At 49.7% G+C, this 16,322-nt stretch overlaps 1 protein-coding gene across 1 annotated transcript in view; it reads right to left on the bottom strand.

The window, feature by feature from the left end:
- The window catches only part of P4ha1 (prolyl 4-hydroxylase subunit alpha 1), a 78,635-nt gene extending 63,423 nt beyond the window's left edge, over positions 1-15,212 (bottom strand). Inside the window, exon 1 of the mRNA XM_076916958.1 lies at positions 15,130-15,212. The gene's annotated coding sequence lies outside the window, so the exon portion shown is untranslated. The remainder of the gene's footprint in view (positions 1-15,129) is intronic.
- Between the last annotated feature and the right edge of the window lie 1,110 nt (positions 15,213-16,322).

Genomic DNA, 16,322 nt, shown 5'->3' with positions numbered 1-16,322 from the left:
CACTTAAGCTGCATGGTACCTTGGCATGGCTCATGTGCAATCATGTGTGCCCTGAGGCACATAGTCATAGCACAGCTTGTTGTGAACACATGTGCCCATGTTGCCTCAGCACAGCCCCACAACATAGCTCACCAGTGAACATGTGTGCTCATGGTAGTGCAATGCAGCACGTTGGCATGGATAATTTGTGAAGACACATGCTCATGTCTTCACAGTACGGTAAGGTTCATGCATGAATGTATATGACCATGCTGTTATGGCACTGTGCCATAACACAGCTCTCATGTGAACATGTGTACGCACAAAACACGGTATGACACTTCCACATGACTTATGTATAAACATGCATGTCCACAATACCATGGCATGCCACCAAGTGTGCCCACATTGACATGGTATAGTACTATAGAGGAGAAATCATGTGAAAACATGCTTGTCACTATTGTTACCAGTGCCATGGTATGGCTCACATGTAAATATGTATGCCCACATCACATGGTATAGTGTCATGGAATGGATTGTGTGCAATCAAACATGCTAGTGCTGCTATAACACGATGGTGTGGAACGCTACAGGTGTATTCATACATGGTACCATGCCAAGGCAGTGTAGGCATGTGTTTTCGTATGTGTAGGCACACATGTTCACATGCAAGCCTGTGCTGTAGAGCCATGCCACGATGGTGTAGCATACCTGTTCACAAACGAGGAGTACCATGCTACAGCAAAGTGGGCATGAATATTCACATGCCCATGTGACTATGCCATGTTTCCATGCATCAGTGGTGTGGCTACACAAGTTCACACATGAGTCGAGTTGTGGCACCATATAACTTTGGGCACATGTGTTCACAAGAAAGGCATGCCACAGAACCATGTCACAGTGGCATCTACACTCACACATGTGCTGTGCCACACTGCTGTGCCTTGGTGTCTTGTATATGCCTGTGCATACATGAGATGTGCCATAATACCATGCTACGCAACATTGGCATGCATGATCACACATGAACTGTGCTGCAGCACCATGCTGGGTGATATGGGCATACATGACCATATCTGAGATGTGTCACATGACCAATGCTGCAACAGCATTGACATGCTTGATCACATGTGATTTCTTGCCTTTGCTGCACCATCACGCCATGGTAGTATTGCCACAAATGTTCCCATGTAAAACACTCTGCGGTATCATGTTGTGGCAGCAGAGACAACACTGCCACCTGCTGGCCTGGGTACAGTGCATGCATGTGTACTATGTCCTAGCTCTGGCATGCTGCAGTTGAGGAATGCCAGTTCACATGACTGCTTTGTTCGAGCAACGCTCTGATTTGGCACACCATGCCTGTTTGCATGCCTGTTGTGCCCCAGCATTGCTACATGATGGAACATGTAGACGTATTTGCACACCCTTTGTGTCCAGTGCTATCAGGTGATAAAACAGGCATGGCTGTTAGTGCCTGCTGTGTCCGAGTGTCACAGGCTGTGGCGTAGACACATCTATTCAGTGCATGCCATCACCTGGTGACACTGTCATGCCTGTTCATATACCTGCCATGTTCCACCACTGCCTTGTGGGGGAATGTGCATGACCCTTCATGTCTGCTGTGTCTCAATATGGCCACCTAGCAGCACAAAATAACTGTTCGCTCACCTGTCGTGTTCCACTGAGTGTGTAGGGCTGTTTACACACTTTCTGTGTCCACTGCGTCCTCATGGCATGGGCATGCCTATTTGTGCTTGTTGTATTCAGAGTGCCAGGTAGGTGTAAGGGCACACTTGTTTGCATGTGTGCTGTGTCCCAACATCGCCACATGGTGGGACAGCATGCCTGTTTGCATACTTCCACGTCCAGCACCTTTATGTGGTTGTATGTGCACATGTGTTTGTGTGCCTGCTGTGTCTTTGCACTGCCCCCTGGTGGCATGGGAATGCCTGTTTGCACACCTTCCCAGCATCATTACCTGGTGATACGGGCATTCTGGTTTGCGCCCCTGACGTGTCCCAGTGTCACCGCATGGCATCATGGGAATGGCTGTTTGCAAGCAGTTTATGTCCAGCTCTGCCACGCGGCAGTGCAGACAGTGTTCTACAGTGTCCCTGTGATGCTACATAGAGTGTCACAACATGAGCACACCTATTTGCACACCTGCTGTGTCCAAGTGATGCCACATGGCTGTGCAGGTGGGCTTGTTTGCATGCAGTGTAGACACACCCATTCATGAGCCTACTATGCCTCCATGATGCCACTTGGTGGCATGGGCATGCCTGATTGCATACCTTCTGTGTTCAAGCCAACACCTCTAGGAGGAGTGAGCTCACCTCTTTGCACAAGTGCATGTGGCGCACCTCCACATGGCAGTACGGGTATGCATGTTTGTCCGTTGGCTGTGTCCCAGTCCAGCCAGGTAAAAGCATGGCATGCCATGTCCCAGTGCCACCATACGGATTTCACCACCCTTGACATGTCTCAGCACAGCCACATAGTGACACAGGCGTACCATTTGCATACCTTCCATATCCTGTACTGCCAAATGGCAATGCAGGTACTCCTGTTCTCACACCTAGTCCTACTACCTGGCAGCTCAAACGTGCCTATTTGCATACCTGCTGTGCCCTGACACTGCCACCTGGTGATGCAGGTGTGTTTGTATACCTGTCATGTCCCACTGCCAACACGGTGGGACAGGCACACCTGTCTGAATGTCTGCTGTGACTACCCCCACTATGTTGCAGCATGGACACACCCATTTGTGTGCTCACTGTGTCCCAGCACCACCAGGCAATGCAGGCTTTGCATGGCAGCTAGGTCCAAGGCTACCACTTGGTGGTGCAGGCATGCCCATTCCCTCCTGCTGTGTCCCAGCATTACCCAGTGACAACTATGTTTCATTACCCTGTGGCCACTCATGTTTCATGTCCCAACATGGCTACATGGTGCAATGCACAAGGCAGTTTGCAAGCCTGCCACACCCTGCACCATGATGTGGTGCCACAGGAATGCCTGCTCATGCCTGCCATGTCCCAGCTCCCACCACTTCACAGAACCAGCATGAACGTGCACATGCCATGTCCCAGTTTGGGCATGTAGCTGCACAGGCACACCCTTGGCACACATGCCATAGCTCAGAGCAGCCACATGGTGGGTCAGGCACACCTTTTGGCTCTCCTGCTACATCCAGTGCCATGTGGTGGAGCAGGACTGTATTGTTGCACACCAGCTTTGACCCGTCACTGCCACCAGGTGGTAGGGTCATGCCTGTTTGCCCTCATGCTATGCAGGGCCACTACATGGTGGTGCAGAACATCTGTTTGAGCACCTGCCCTGGCTCAATGCCGCCATGTTGTGATGCAGGCATGCTTGTTTGTGCCCTGCTGTGTCCCAGCAATTCCATGTGGCTTTGGAAGAGGACCTGTCGGTGTCCCAGTCCTGGCACATGGCTGCAAACGCACACCTGTGTGCACCTCCTGCCTTATGATGCCAGATGAGAGCACAAGCATCTCGGGCACATGTCTACATGCCTGATGTATCCTAGCCCTACCCCCTTGTGCCTGTCTGCATATCTGCTATGGCCTAGAGCTGCCATGTGGCCATACAAGCACACGTGTTTCTCCCTACCATGTTCCAGCCTACTGCAGGGGCTCCACCACATGCCACTTTGCACACCTTTTATGTTATGACAGTGCAACATGGTGGCATAACACACCTGTTTGCACACATTTCATGTTCCAGCATGGCTGGCACACCTGCCATGCCCCATGCCATCAAGTGGTGGCCCAGGCATGCATCTTTGTGCCTACCATCTCCCGGTGCTGCCAGGGCCACCAGTTCACATACATGCTGTGTGCCAGGGTACCACCTGGTGGCATGAGCAGATCTGTTCATGTGCCTACCATGGTTCATCTCCATTATGTGTTTATACTTGCTGTTTCCCAGCACCCACCACGGCAGCCTGGGTACACAGGTCCGGATGTGGGATGTATCCCAGAGCTGGCATGTTGTGGCACAGGCTCACCATGTTCCAGCACCACCACTTGGTGGCAAAAGCACACTGCCTGCAGTGCCCTGCACATGCTTTATACCATGTGGTAGTGTGGTCACTCTTATTTGCACACCTACTGTGTCCCAGCATCCTGGTAGCACAGGCATGCCTGTTTACACAAGGGCTGTGTTGTGTGTAAGTGTGTGGCAGGACATAGTGTCACACCTACTATGTCCCATCTTGTTGTTTGTGTGTGTCTTCCTGTTTGAGTGCCTGCTGTTTCCCAGTACTGCCTTGAGGTGACATGGGAAGGATGTCGCATGGGTCTGCTGTGTCCGCTGTGTCCTGACACTGACCTCTGGTGGCACAGGCATAGGTATTTGCATGCTGGCTATGTCTCAGTGAACACTACATGGTGGCATGGCACTGCCTGTTCATGCATCTGCCGTGTCCCAACACTGCTATGTCTGGATTCACGGATTCACACACCTGCTATGTTCCAGCCTTACCACATAGCAGCCTGCTCAGTGCTGCAGGGACACCCCCTGGCAATGTACATCATCGGCCTATTCATACGCCTGCAATGTCCCAGTGTTGTTGGCACCGGCACACCTGTTTGCACTTGTGCCTTGTCTAGTGTCCCTGCGCCACATGGTAGTGTAAGCATGTCCCTTTGCACTCATGACATGTTGCAGTGGTGACACTGGCTTGCGTGTACTCATGCTTGCTGAGTCCCAGGACTGCCATATGGAGGGCTGGCAGATGTGGGTCTTCCTGCTCTCATGGATGGTTGGCTGATTTGGTCCAGTGGGAACCGGAGGCGGGAAGGTGGGGGAGGAGGCTGTGCATACGCACACTCCAGCTATCAGGAGGCAGATCAACTTTACTCAGAATGATTTAAGTCTTATAAGGTTTTGGGGGGGACTGAGGGTGGGAACATCCAGGATGGGCAATGGTCATTAGTTGAGGGCTTAGGGCGCTGAAAGCCTCATTAGCATGGGGAAGTATTTCAGGACTCTCAGGTGTTAGCTGAACAGGTTTTATCAGGAGAAAGGAAATTGATCCTGTAATTGAATTAAGGATGTATGATGTTCCCCAGGTAAAGGTGTGTGTGTGTGTGTGTGTGTGTGTGTGTGTGTGTGTGTGTGGTGTGTTGGGGGTGTGTGTGCATGCTTAGAATTCCCCAGACAAGGTCAGAAAAGGAAAAGCCCTGCGAATGAAGGGAGTCTCCTATCACCTGCTGACCCCAGAGCTATCTGGTCAGTGGTGGACGTCAGCCTTAATTAGAAGAGTTTCCCCACAGGCACACATGTTTGTACACCATCTGTGTCCTAGCACTGACATGGGGTGGCCTGACCAGGCATGTGGCTGTGGCGAGACCATTTGCACACCTGCTGTGTCTCAGCGCCACCATGTGATGCTGCAGTCATGCCTGTTCATACCTGCAATGTCCCAGAACTACACTGGGCATCCTGTGCATGCCTGTTTACACACATGACTTGTCCCAGAGCACCAATGCATGGGGACATGTCCAGGTTTATTTACATGTCTGCCAAGTCCCAGTGCCACCATGTGTCAACATAACACACCTGTTCATATGCCCCATTGCTGCCAGCTGGCAATGCTGGCTCGCCTGTTTGAGCCGCTTCCGTGTCCTGGTTAACACCTTGTATGATGTCCCAGTGCCGTGATATGTAAGTTAGACATGTCTTTTTCCACCCCTGCCATATCCCACACACCACTGAGTATGGCTTGGGCTTACCTGTTTACAAACTTGCTGGGTCCAACCACCACCACATGAGATCTGGGCACGCCTGTTCACATACCTGCTGTGCCCCAGGGCCAAACCATGATGGCTTGGATTCATTTGTTTACATGCTTGCCCTGTCCCAGTATTCCCACACGGCAGCCTGGGCTCACTGCTGGTATGCATTATTACCTAATGACACCTCATGGTGGCGTGGGCATGCCTATTCACCATATCCCAGGACTGGTATGAGGAAGCCTGGGCATGCCTAGTCACATGAGTGCCATGTCCCACTGCCAACATGAACACAACTGTTCACACCGTGCTAGATCCAAGTGTGGCCACCAGGCAGCACAGGCATGCCATGTCACACTCTGGCACATTTATACATACCTCCTGAGATGACTCGGGCTTGCCGGTTCATCCACCTGCCATATCCAAGCGCCATGATGTAAGTAAGGCCATGACTGCATGCACAGTGGCTGCATCCCGGCACTGCCACACAGCAGTCTAGTCATGCCTGTTTACAGCCTGCTGTATTTCAGTACTACCACATGGCATGGGCAAGCCTTGTGGCAACCATGTCATGTCCCAATGATGCCACATGGTGGTGCAGACACACAGGTTTACACACTTTTCATACCTGCCATGTTCCAGCATTGTCCCTTGCTTGTACAAGCCCATCTGTCAAACACCACCATGTCTATTGCCACACGGTGACCTGGGCATACATACTCATATGCTTGCTGTACCAGTGCCAGCCTGTGCCAGCCTGCTTGAAGAGTCCTGTTTGCATGTATACTGTGTCCCAGCAACTCTATGTGGTGATACAAGCACACTTGTTTGCACGACTGCAGTATGCAGCATTTCCATTGGGTATTACAGGCATACAGCAAGGGATGCACTTGCTGTGTCCTAGAGCTGCCACATGGCGGCACAGGCATGCTTGTTACTGTGTCTGCCGTGTGAACACCTGTTTGTATCCCTGCCAAGTTCCAGCACTGCCACATGGTGTCGTGGGCTTACATGTTCATATCTATGCTTATCCCAACACTGCCATGTAGCGGCACATGCATGTCTTGTTTGCATGCCCACCACATCACAGGGATACTACTCGGAGGCACCGGCACATCTGTATGCACACCTGATAGTCACACACCTCACCATGAGGCAGCCTAGGCTTATTCATATGTAGGCTGTGTTGCTTTCCATCGTGTGGTGTCCTGCGAACACCTTTCTGCATGCCTACCATATGCCAGTGCTGCTATGTGGTGGCACTGCTATGCCCGTTTGCACAGCTGCCACATTCCAACACTACCTACCGTGTGATAACCTGAGTATACCTAAGTACATGCCTGTCATATACCAGGGCCACCACATATTGCCCTGGGTTTTCCTATTTGCATAGACGATATGTTCTAGCCTTCTATGTGGCAGCCTGGACCTCACTGTCCACAGCCTGCCATGTCCCAACACCACCATGTGGCAGCCCAAGCACAACTGTGTGTATAGACTGTGTATATACCTGTTGTGTCCCAGCATGGCCACGTGGCAGCCTGGGCTAGCCTGTTTACACATATGCCATTTCCAAGTACTGCCACTAGGTGGTGTGGGTTCACTACTCTGTACACTTGCTATGTCCCAGCACCATCACGTGACGACAAAGGCTTACCTGTTTGCTCCACCACATGTAACACTAGCATGCCTATTTGCACACCTGCTGTGTCCCTGGGCTGCCACACTATGACCTAGGCATGACAGTTCATATATGTGCCACATCCCACTTGTGCCGGGAGGCTCACCTGTTGGCACAGTAGCTGTGCCCCACTGCTGACACCTGGTGGTGCTGGCTTGCCTGTTTGCACATCTTCTGGGTCCCAGCGCCTGCACCTAGCAGGGTAGGCATGCCTGCTCACACCTGTCCTGTGTCCCAGTGGCTTGACATGAAAGTGTGGTCATGTCTATTGGCATCCCTGCTGTATTTCCGTGTAGGGCACTTGGACTGGGGACCAGTGTAGGGCATGGACTGGTGAGGTGAAGCATGTTCAAACCCCAGAAATCTCAGAGTTTGAGACAGGAGAAGTAGAACTATTCCTTCCCTATCTCCATGCCTGCTTTGGGGCACATAACCACAACCCCCCAATTAAGATGATCACTGGTAGTTGGTCACATAGCACAGCACCTGGAATTCTTCCCCCATGCAAACCAGCATCTTATCCTCACCAGCATCTCAGCCTCAGTCAAGAGAATGTATTAACCCCCCAAATTCCACCCCATACCCCAAGGCTCATATAATTCCTGTCTGCATGGAACACAAATCATTTTATCAAGGATCATCTGAGACTGCCTGTTTTTACTGAGCTGTACCACCTGAAAGAGGCTCTCTCTCCCAAGCACGCCCTCATCATTGGACCTTGGACCAACCTGCCTGGCCAGGCTCCCGTTGCTTGCAGAGGCTCACATTCGAGCGCTGGCTGCCAGCATTGCATCCTCTGCACAGGACTCAGGACTCTGACCACCTGCCCTGTGCTGGCCGCTGGAACCTCTCCATTCCTGTTCTAAGAGCTGTAACACATCCAGTATTCCTGGCTGGACCAGAGCCCCGTGGAACCAATTCATCCTGGACTCCGCCTCACCCTTCTCTGTCTGGTGTACAGCAATGTCTGACACCCCAAAGGGAAGGGGCAGACTGTAGACTCCCCATTCTGGACTTTGCCCTGCCCAATGTGAGCCGGTATACCAGCATCCTCCAGGAGAAATAGAATCCAGAACCACACATCTGTACTACAGTGTGTGGGCCTGGGTGTGCTTATACTTGCCATGTCCCAGGGTCACCATGTGGTGGATGGGCACCCCTGCTGTGTCCCAGGACTGCCATGTGCCAGCCTGAGCATGCCTGTGCACACACCACACACAAGCCATATCCAACACCAACACCTGCTCACAGCTGTGCCATGTCCCAGTCTGGCTACAAGGTGGTACAGGCATGCATGATCTCACTCCTGCTGTGTGCAAGCTCCACCATTTAAAGGAATAAACTCCTATATCTGTGTGTAAGTCATGTGCCAGTGCCACCATTTGGGGCTCACATACATGCTTGTTTGCAAAATGTCACATCCCAGCCCCACCATGTGGCAGCCACGGCAGGCCTGTTCACATGTATGCTGTGTCAGTGTCCGCTGTGTGGCAGCCTCTGAACACCTGTTTGCATGCCTGTCATGTCCCATGTGATGGCACAGGCATGGCTGTTTGCACATCCACCATGTCTCAGCACCACCCTATGGCAACGTGGGCAGGCATCTTTGCACACGTGCCATGTCCCCATGACAACGTGTGGTAGCATAAGCACATCTGCACCCATTGGTGCCGTGTTCCCACACGGGCCTGCCTGTTCACATGCCTGCAGTATCCTGGTGCTGTCGCCTGGCTCACCTCTTTATACCAGTGCCTTGCCGTGCCCAGTGCTGCCACATAGCAATGTGGGTCTCCCTGTTTACACGCCTGCCATACAGCAGTAAGGATCCATGGCAGTGCAGGTACACCTTTCCATACCTGTGATGTGTCCCACCACCACCACAGGGCTGTGCCTGCATACCTGTATGCGTGCCTGCTATGTCCCAGGGCCACTACATGGCAGCCTGGGCACACCTGTTTACATACCTGCCATACCCGAGTCCTGTCATGTGGTGGCCTGGCAGTCACATTTGTACACTCGGTTCGTCTCATATACACAACATGGCAATCCACACACACTTTTTTGTTGTTATTTTTGCATGCATGCTGCTTCCTAGTGCTAGCAATCGGTAGTGAGGGCATGCCTGTCCATACATCTGCCGTATCCCAGTGCCACTCTACGGCCACACAGGTAACACCTGTTTGTGTGCCTGCCGTTTCCCAGAACTACCACATGCCAGAATTTCATACCTTTTCACGCATTGCAATGTCTTAGAATAGCCAAGTGGTGGTGTGGGAACGCCTGCATGTCTCCAAGCTGCACCTACCATCACACACACACACACACACACACACACACACACACACACACCTGTTCACACACCTGCTGTGTCCCAGTGGTACACCTGGCATCATACACACACTTTTCACATACCTGCCATATCTTGGTGCTCCACCTGGCATCACACACACACACACACACACACACACACACACACACACACACCTGTTTACATACCTGCCATGTCCCAGGGCCAACAAGTGGTGGCATGTGCAGGATTGTTCTCAAGTCTGCTGAATCTCAGCACTGCAGCCTGGCAGTGTGGCCACACCTGTTCTTACACATGCTGTGTCCCATTATCGCCACCTGGTAGTGCTGGCTCTCTTGTTTGCACACTTTCTGTGTCCCAGTGCTGGAAGCTTGCTGGATGGGTGTGCCTGTTGTGCACCATGTCTTAGTGCAGAGTCATACAAGTGTGGGGATGCCTGTGTGCACCCCTGTATCCCCGTGCCACCTTGTGATGCCTGGGTATGCCTGTTTGCAAACTTGCCATGTCCCAGAACTGCTACATGGCAGCCTGGGCGGGGCTGTTCACACACCTGCAATGTCCCAGGGCCACTACACGACAGCCTAGGGTTGTGTGTTCACATGTGCACCATGTCCCAGCATCCCCACGCAATGGCCTGGGCTCATCTGTTTCCACGTGTGCTGTTTCCAGTGCCAGCACATGGCAGCAGATGCATGCCTGTTGGTACCCCTGCTTTATGCCAGTGCTGCCACATGCAGCCTGGGCACACCTATCCATACACATGCCATATCCAGCGCTGCCATTTTGTTATGGGCACATCTACTCACACTGTGGTATGCCTAGTGCCACCAAGTGGTGGCCCCTGGGTATACCTGTTTACATGCCTGCCATGTTCCAGCACTGCCACATGGTGGCATCAGCATGCATGTTCATACCCACATAATGTCCCAGAACTGGCACTTGGTCTTGTTTGCAGGCCTGCTGTGTCCCAGAGCAACCACATGGAGCACAGGCATGCTTGTATGCAAACCTGATGGTCCAGCACAGACTCTTGTTCACATGCTTGTCATGTCTCGCCGCCGCCAAGAGGTGGCAGTGGCACACTTGTTTGCAAATGTGCTATGTTCCAGTGCTGCCACCTCATAGCAAGGACACACCCACTCACACTGTTAGTGGGTCCCAGCGCCACCCCATCATGTCACTGGTGCTTAGTTAGCCCACTTGTATCCTATGGCCACCACGTTGTAACATGGGCACACCTGTTCACATGTGTATTGTGTCCTAGGCCAAAATGTGGTGGTCTGGCCACACCTATCTACACATCTTCCATGTCTCAGGGCCACCGCATAGCTGCCAAGGCAAGCTTGTCTGCGTGTATTTTGAGTCACTGTACCACCTGGAGGCCTTTTCTCATCTGTTTACACACATGATGTATTCCAGTGCTATCACATCATGGTATGGACCCACGTGCTCACATGTAAGCTACATCCTAGCACCACCACATACACCTGCTCACAACCCTGCCATGTGGCAGCCAAGGCATGGCTGCTCACACAGGTATTGTGTCACAGCGCCACCATGTGGCCGTCTGGGCACACACGTATCTGCCGTGTCACAGCACTGCCATGTTTTAGCATGGGCACTCCTGTTTAGATGTCTGCCATGCAAATGTCTCTACATGGTGGCCTGGACACACTTTTTCACATCCCTGCCATGTCCCAGGGCTGCCATGTGTTGACTGGGGTAAGCCTGTTTTGTATGCATGCTGTCTTCTGGTGCCAGAACATGGTGGCCTTTATTTGCTTGTTCAGGATTACTCGCGATCACACACACACACACACACACACACACACACACACACACACACACACACACGGGGAGAGAGAGAGAGAGAGAGAGAGAGAGAGAGAGAGAGAGAGAGAGAGAGAGAAATAAGCAGAGAGACAGAGAGAGTCACATATACATAACTTAAAATACAAAGAAATTATGAATAACACAGGCACATGGGCAAGCACCTGCAGTCCCATGACCGGGAGCCAGCAGATCAAGAGTTCAAGGTGTCCTTGGCAACCTCGCTGAGTTCAAGGCTATACTGACCTACACAAGACCACATCTCAAAAATAAACAATAGCGTCACCACATGCACAACAAAACAAAAGGAAATAGTAAATTAGATAGTTCTCAGGATGTATCAGGCTAGGGTGTGAGGTCTAAAGGCCTGAATTGGGTGGGGCTGGGGAATGCAACTCAGCAGGTAAGGTCCTTGCCTAGCATGTATGAAGCCCCCAGGTTCCATCCTCAACATTGGGTAAGCCAGTCAGCTCCAACTATATGGAAAGTTCATGGACAGCTTAGGGAATGTGATATTCTGTCTCAAAACAAAACAAAAATTCTTCTACCCTACTCCCACCCCCATCCCTCAAAAAAACAAGAAAAGAAAAAAAAGGAGAAAGGAAGGAAGGAAGGAAGGGAGAAAGGAAGGAAGGAAAGAAGGAAGGAAGGAAGGAAGGAAGAAAGAAAGAAAGAAAGAAAGAAAGAAAGAAAGAAAGAAAGAAAGAAAGAACTAAGAGTTGAAACCCATGGAAGTCAGAGGCAGCAGTCTGCCACTGCTAGTTTGAATGGGGGCTTTCCTGGTTTTAGGAAGCTTAGGAAGCTGTTGGTTACTGGCCTGAGGATCTGGATAGTGTCTTGTACCTCTGGTTCCAAGAGCCTTACAGGGGCCTCAGAGCTTAGGCAGGATGTCTGCTTTTTGCTTGTTAGGACTCGTGTGCATTGAGACACAGGCAGGGTTCCACCAGGTCAAGCATGTGGGTTTGTTTTGTTTCAAATGACATTTATTTATTTGTGTGTGAGGTTAGGTGAGGTGAGGGTCAAGCATGTGTGGGGAGTCAGAGGGCAACTAGCAGGAGTTGGGGTTCTCTGTTACCAGCCGAGTCCTAGGGATCCGTCGGAGGCTGTCCAGCTTTTTGACAAGTGCCTTTACTCCCTAAGCCTCTTGCTGGCCCCTGCTGTGTGGTCTTTATTTACCCTCATGGAGAGCCCTCAGCGTTCCTGGCAAACAGGCTGCTTGTGCTTTGAGATTGCGTCCTTCATCTTCCCTTCCTTGAGCAGCCCCTTATCACGAAACCCTTAGAGTTGTAACTCTTTGGGAACACAATGCAGTTGGCATTGCAGATAACCTCTTTCACAACTGTGGACCATGATGAAACCCAATAAAACAGCCTTGCTAGGACACTTCAAGGCATTCCTGCTGAAAATATGCTGCTGGGGGGATTGTGTGGCCCACAAAGACTTTCTTTCAAAGTCTTCCCTTCAAAGATCAGAGATCTGGGCTGGAGGTGGACTGCTTGCCTAGCGTGCCTGGCTTGCCTAGTTCTGCATGAACTGTACATGGTAGGGCCTGCCTGTGATTTCAGCTCTAGAGAGGCTTACAACTTCAAGGTCATCCAGAGCTACAAAGGGAGTTTGACTCCATCTCAGGATGTAGGGAAAGAGGAGGGGAAGAGAGAGAAAGAGAGGTGAGAGAAAATGGAGAGGGGCAAGGGAGAGCAAAACGGGGAAGAGAGAGAAGGAGAGAGGGTGGAGGAGGAGGAGGAGGAAGAGGAAGAAAAGGAGGAAGAGGAAGAGGAGAAGCAGGAGGAAGAGAAGGAAGGGGAGGAAGAAGAGGAGGAGGGGGAAGAGGAAAAAAAGAAGGGAGAGGAGGAGAGGGGGAAGGGCAGGGCTGAGACACTTGACCCAGGCTGATAATTCAGATACTCCTGGGAATTTGAAATCTAAGTGCAGAGACTCATTCTGGCCAGTGCACAGCAACATCAAGAGCCAAGGTCAGAAAGAAGGTCCGGGCTGCCCTGGTTCCTGCCTGTCTGCTGTCCTAGCTCTTCCTGTCACCTTCTGAGCCATCCCAGAGTCCTTCCAATAAGCCGTTCTTGCTCCTAGAGCCCCGAACATCAAGCAAAACACCCAGGCTGGGTTTGAACGTGCTCCGTAGTTAAGGATGACTTTGAACTCCTGAGGCTTTTGCCTCCATCTCCCCCACCCTGGACAAGCAGAAGTTACTTTCCCATTGCTGTGATAAGACACCAAGACCAAGGCAATTTATAGAAGAAGGAGTTTATCAGGGGCATACAACTTCAGAGAGTGAGTCCATGACCATCATGTGGGACGCATGGCAGCAGGAAAGCAGTGTGGTGCTAGAACATTTAGTTTACAAAGAAGAGACAGCTAACTGGGAATGGGATGAGCTTTTGAGACCTCAAAGTCCATCCCCAGTGACACTCCCCCTCTAATGAGGTCACACCTCCTAATCTTTCCCAAACAGTTCTACCAACTGGGGACTAAGAATTCACATACATGAGCCCATGGGACTACTCTCATTCAAACCACCACATTCCACTCCCTGGTCCCCATAGGCTTGTGGCCATATCATAATGCAAAATGCATCTAGACCAACTTCAAAAGTCTTTTATTATCCCAAGACAGTTTAAAAGTTCAAAGTCTTGTCTGAGACTCAAGGCAATTTTTTTTTCTTTTCTTTTTTAAAAGAATTATTCATTTATCTTATGTATACTGTAGCTGTCTTCAGACCCACCAGAAGAGGGCATCAGATCCCATTACAGATGGTTGTGAGCCACCATGTGGTTGCTGGGAATTGAACTCAGAACCTCTGGAAGATCGGTCAGTTCTCTTAACCACTGAGCCATCTCTAGACCTCAAGGCAATTTCTTAAGTGTAACCTTATAAGCTGGTCTTTGTTATTTTGTGGGTTCTCCCCTTTCCCATCCTTTATCCATCCCCACCTCGTTTTACCCCCAAACGATAGGAGAAAAGCAAGGATAGAGAAGAGAAGAAGAATTAGGAAAATCCATGGATCTAATTTCTTTCCTTTTGTTTCTTCCTTGACTACGGTTACTAACAAACAAACAACCTCCCTAAACCAACAACTACCACTACCCCTACCTCTCAGGACCCTAGCATTTATGTACCCTCCGAAAAGTTCCCAGAATTCCAAACATCCCATAATCATAGAAATTATCTGCTGCTGGCAAAACCACGCTTCTGTTAGAGCATGAGGCAAATGATAGCCAGCTATCGTGGACAGTCCAAAGCAGCCCCCTATGGCTACCCCTGGGATTAAAATGAAAGCACAATCTTATAATATTTCTGTGTTTTTTTTTTAAAGAACCCAAGATTCCAGAACTCTTAAAAATGTCACTATAGAACCTCTCGTAAAATCAAAAAACAAATAGCATGTTTCCAACATGCAATGGCACGGGACATACGTTATCATTCCAGATTAATAAATTTGGGGCACAGTAAGTAAATATTAGACTAAATCAAGACTGAACCCCAACAGGGTTAAACTTTGAATCATATAGCTCTATGTTCAAAGTCAAAAGACTTAGATGGCCCCATCCTACCTGTTTCGATGACTGCAACACACTTCTCTCTCTTGGGCTGGTTCCACTTCCTGTGTGCAGCTCTTCTCGGCAAATATCCCACCGCTCTGGTACCTACAACATCCTGGGGCCTCCAATACAACCCAGGCTTTCAGTTTCACAGTTTAATGCAATGGCCTCTCAGGTCAGGTCTCCACTCAGCGACTCCCCTGGCACACGCCCAGCCTCAGCAACTTTCCTTAACTGCTGTGGAAGATTCCAGAAGCCCTTTACTCATGCCTGACTTCCTGATGAACTCTAAAGCCAGAACCATGTGACCATGTGGCTGATGCTGCCAAGTTTGACTGCCTGCTTGGAAATGGCCTGAGATACATCTGCACAAGTTTTCCTCTGCTGCGTAAGCAACTCTCTGTACAAGTTGGAAGCTCAGCTGGTTGGGAGTCTGCAGTCTTGCCTTGAGGGCAGCACTCCCATTATTTAATTTCACATTAGGGCTTTATCTCTTTCAGCACAAGCCTTAGCTCCAACATTAAATTTTCTGGTGCTCTTTTTCTCCTCAAACTGTTATATTATTACACACACACACACATATATATATATATATATATATATATATATATATATATATATATATATAATTTATAAATATATTATTATTTCACACACATATGTGTTTGTGTGAGTGTGTGTATAACATTATATATAATGTATATAATACATTGTAGTATATAATAATATATAACATAATATGTACATGTATGTCTCTGTATGTGTACATATATGTATACATGTATGTATATATTATTAACTAAAACAATATATATATATATGTATATATATGTGTGTGTGTGTGTATGTGCTCTATTTTATTGTAGCTCTGTATAAGATTATAAAGAGTAATAATCATGGGACAGAGTCAATATTTGACTCTCTTATTTTGATATCTTATTTTGAGCTAAAAAAATTTTAGCTCAAAACTATTAAATGTACTTAGCCTCTGGGAGACTTTTAAGACTCAGGCTAAAGGCAGCCAATTATACTTTGCCAAACATCACAAAGATGTTCTCCAGCCCAGTTGTTAACGTTGTTCCCCTCTGAAACTTTTCGAGCAGGGCCTATATTTCTACATGGCTTTCAGTGAAATTGTCTTCCAAGCTCCTCCTAAGATGCCGTGTTTAAGACCCACTTACAGCGTTCAGACACAGTAATAAAGT

The sequence above is a fragment of the Arvicanthis niloticus genome, chromosome 20 (genome assembly GCF_011762505.2).
Source record: "Arvicanthis niloticus isolate mArvNil1 chromosome 20, mArvNil1.pat.X, whole genome shotgun sequence".
Classification (NCBI taxonomy): Eukaryota; Metazoa; Chordata; class Mammalia; order Rodentia; family Muridae; genus Arvicanthis; species Arvicanthis niloticus.
Note: the sequence above shows the minus strand (reverse complement) of the source record. Positions and strands in the feature narration are given on the sequence as shown.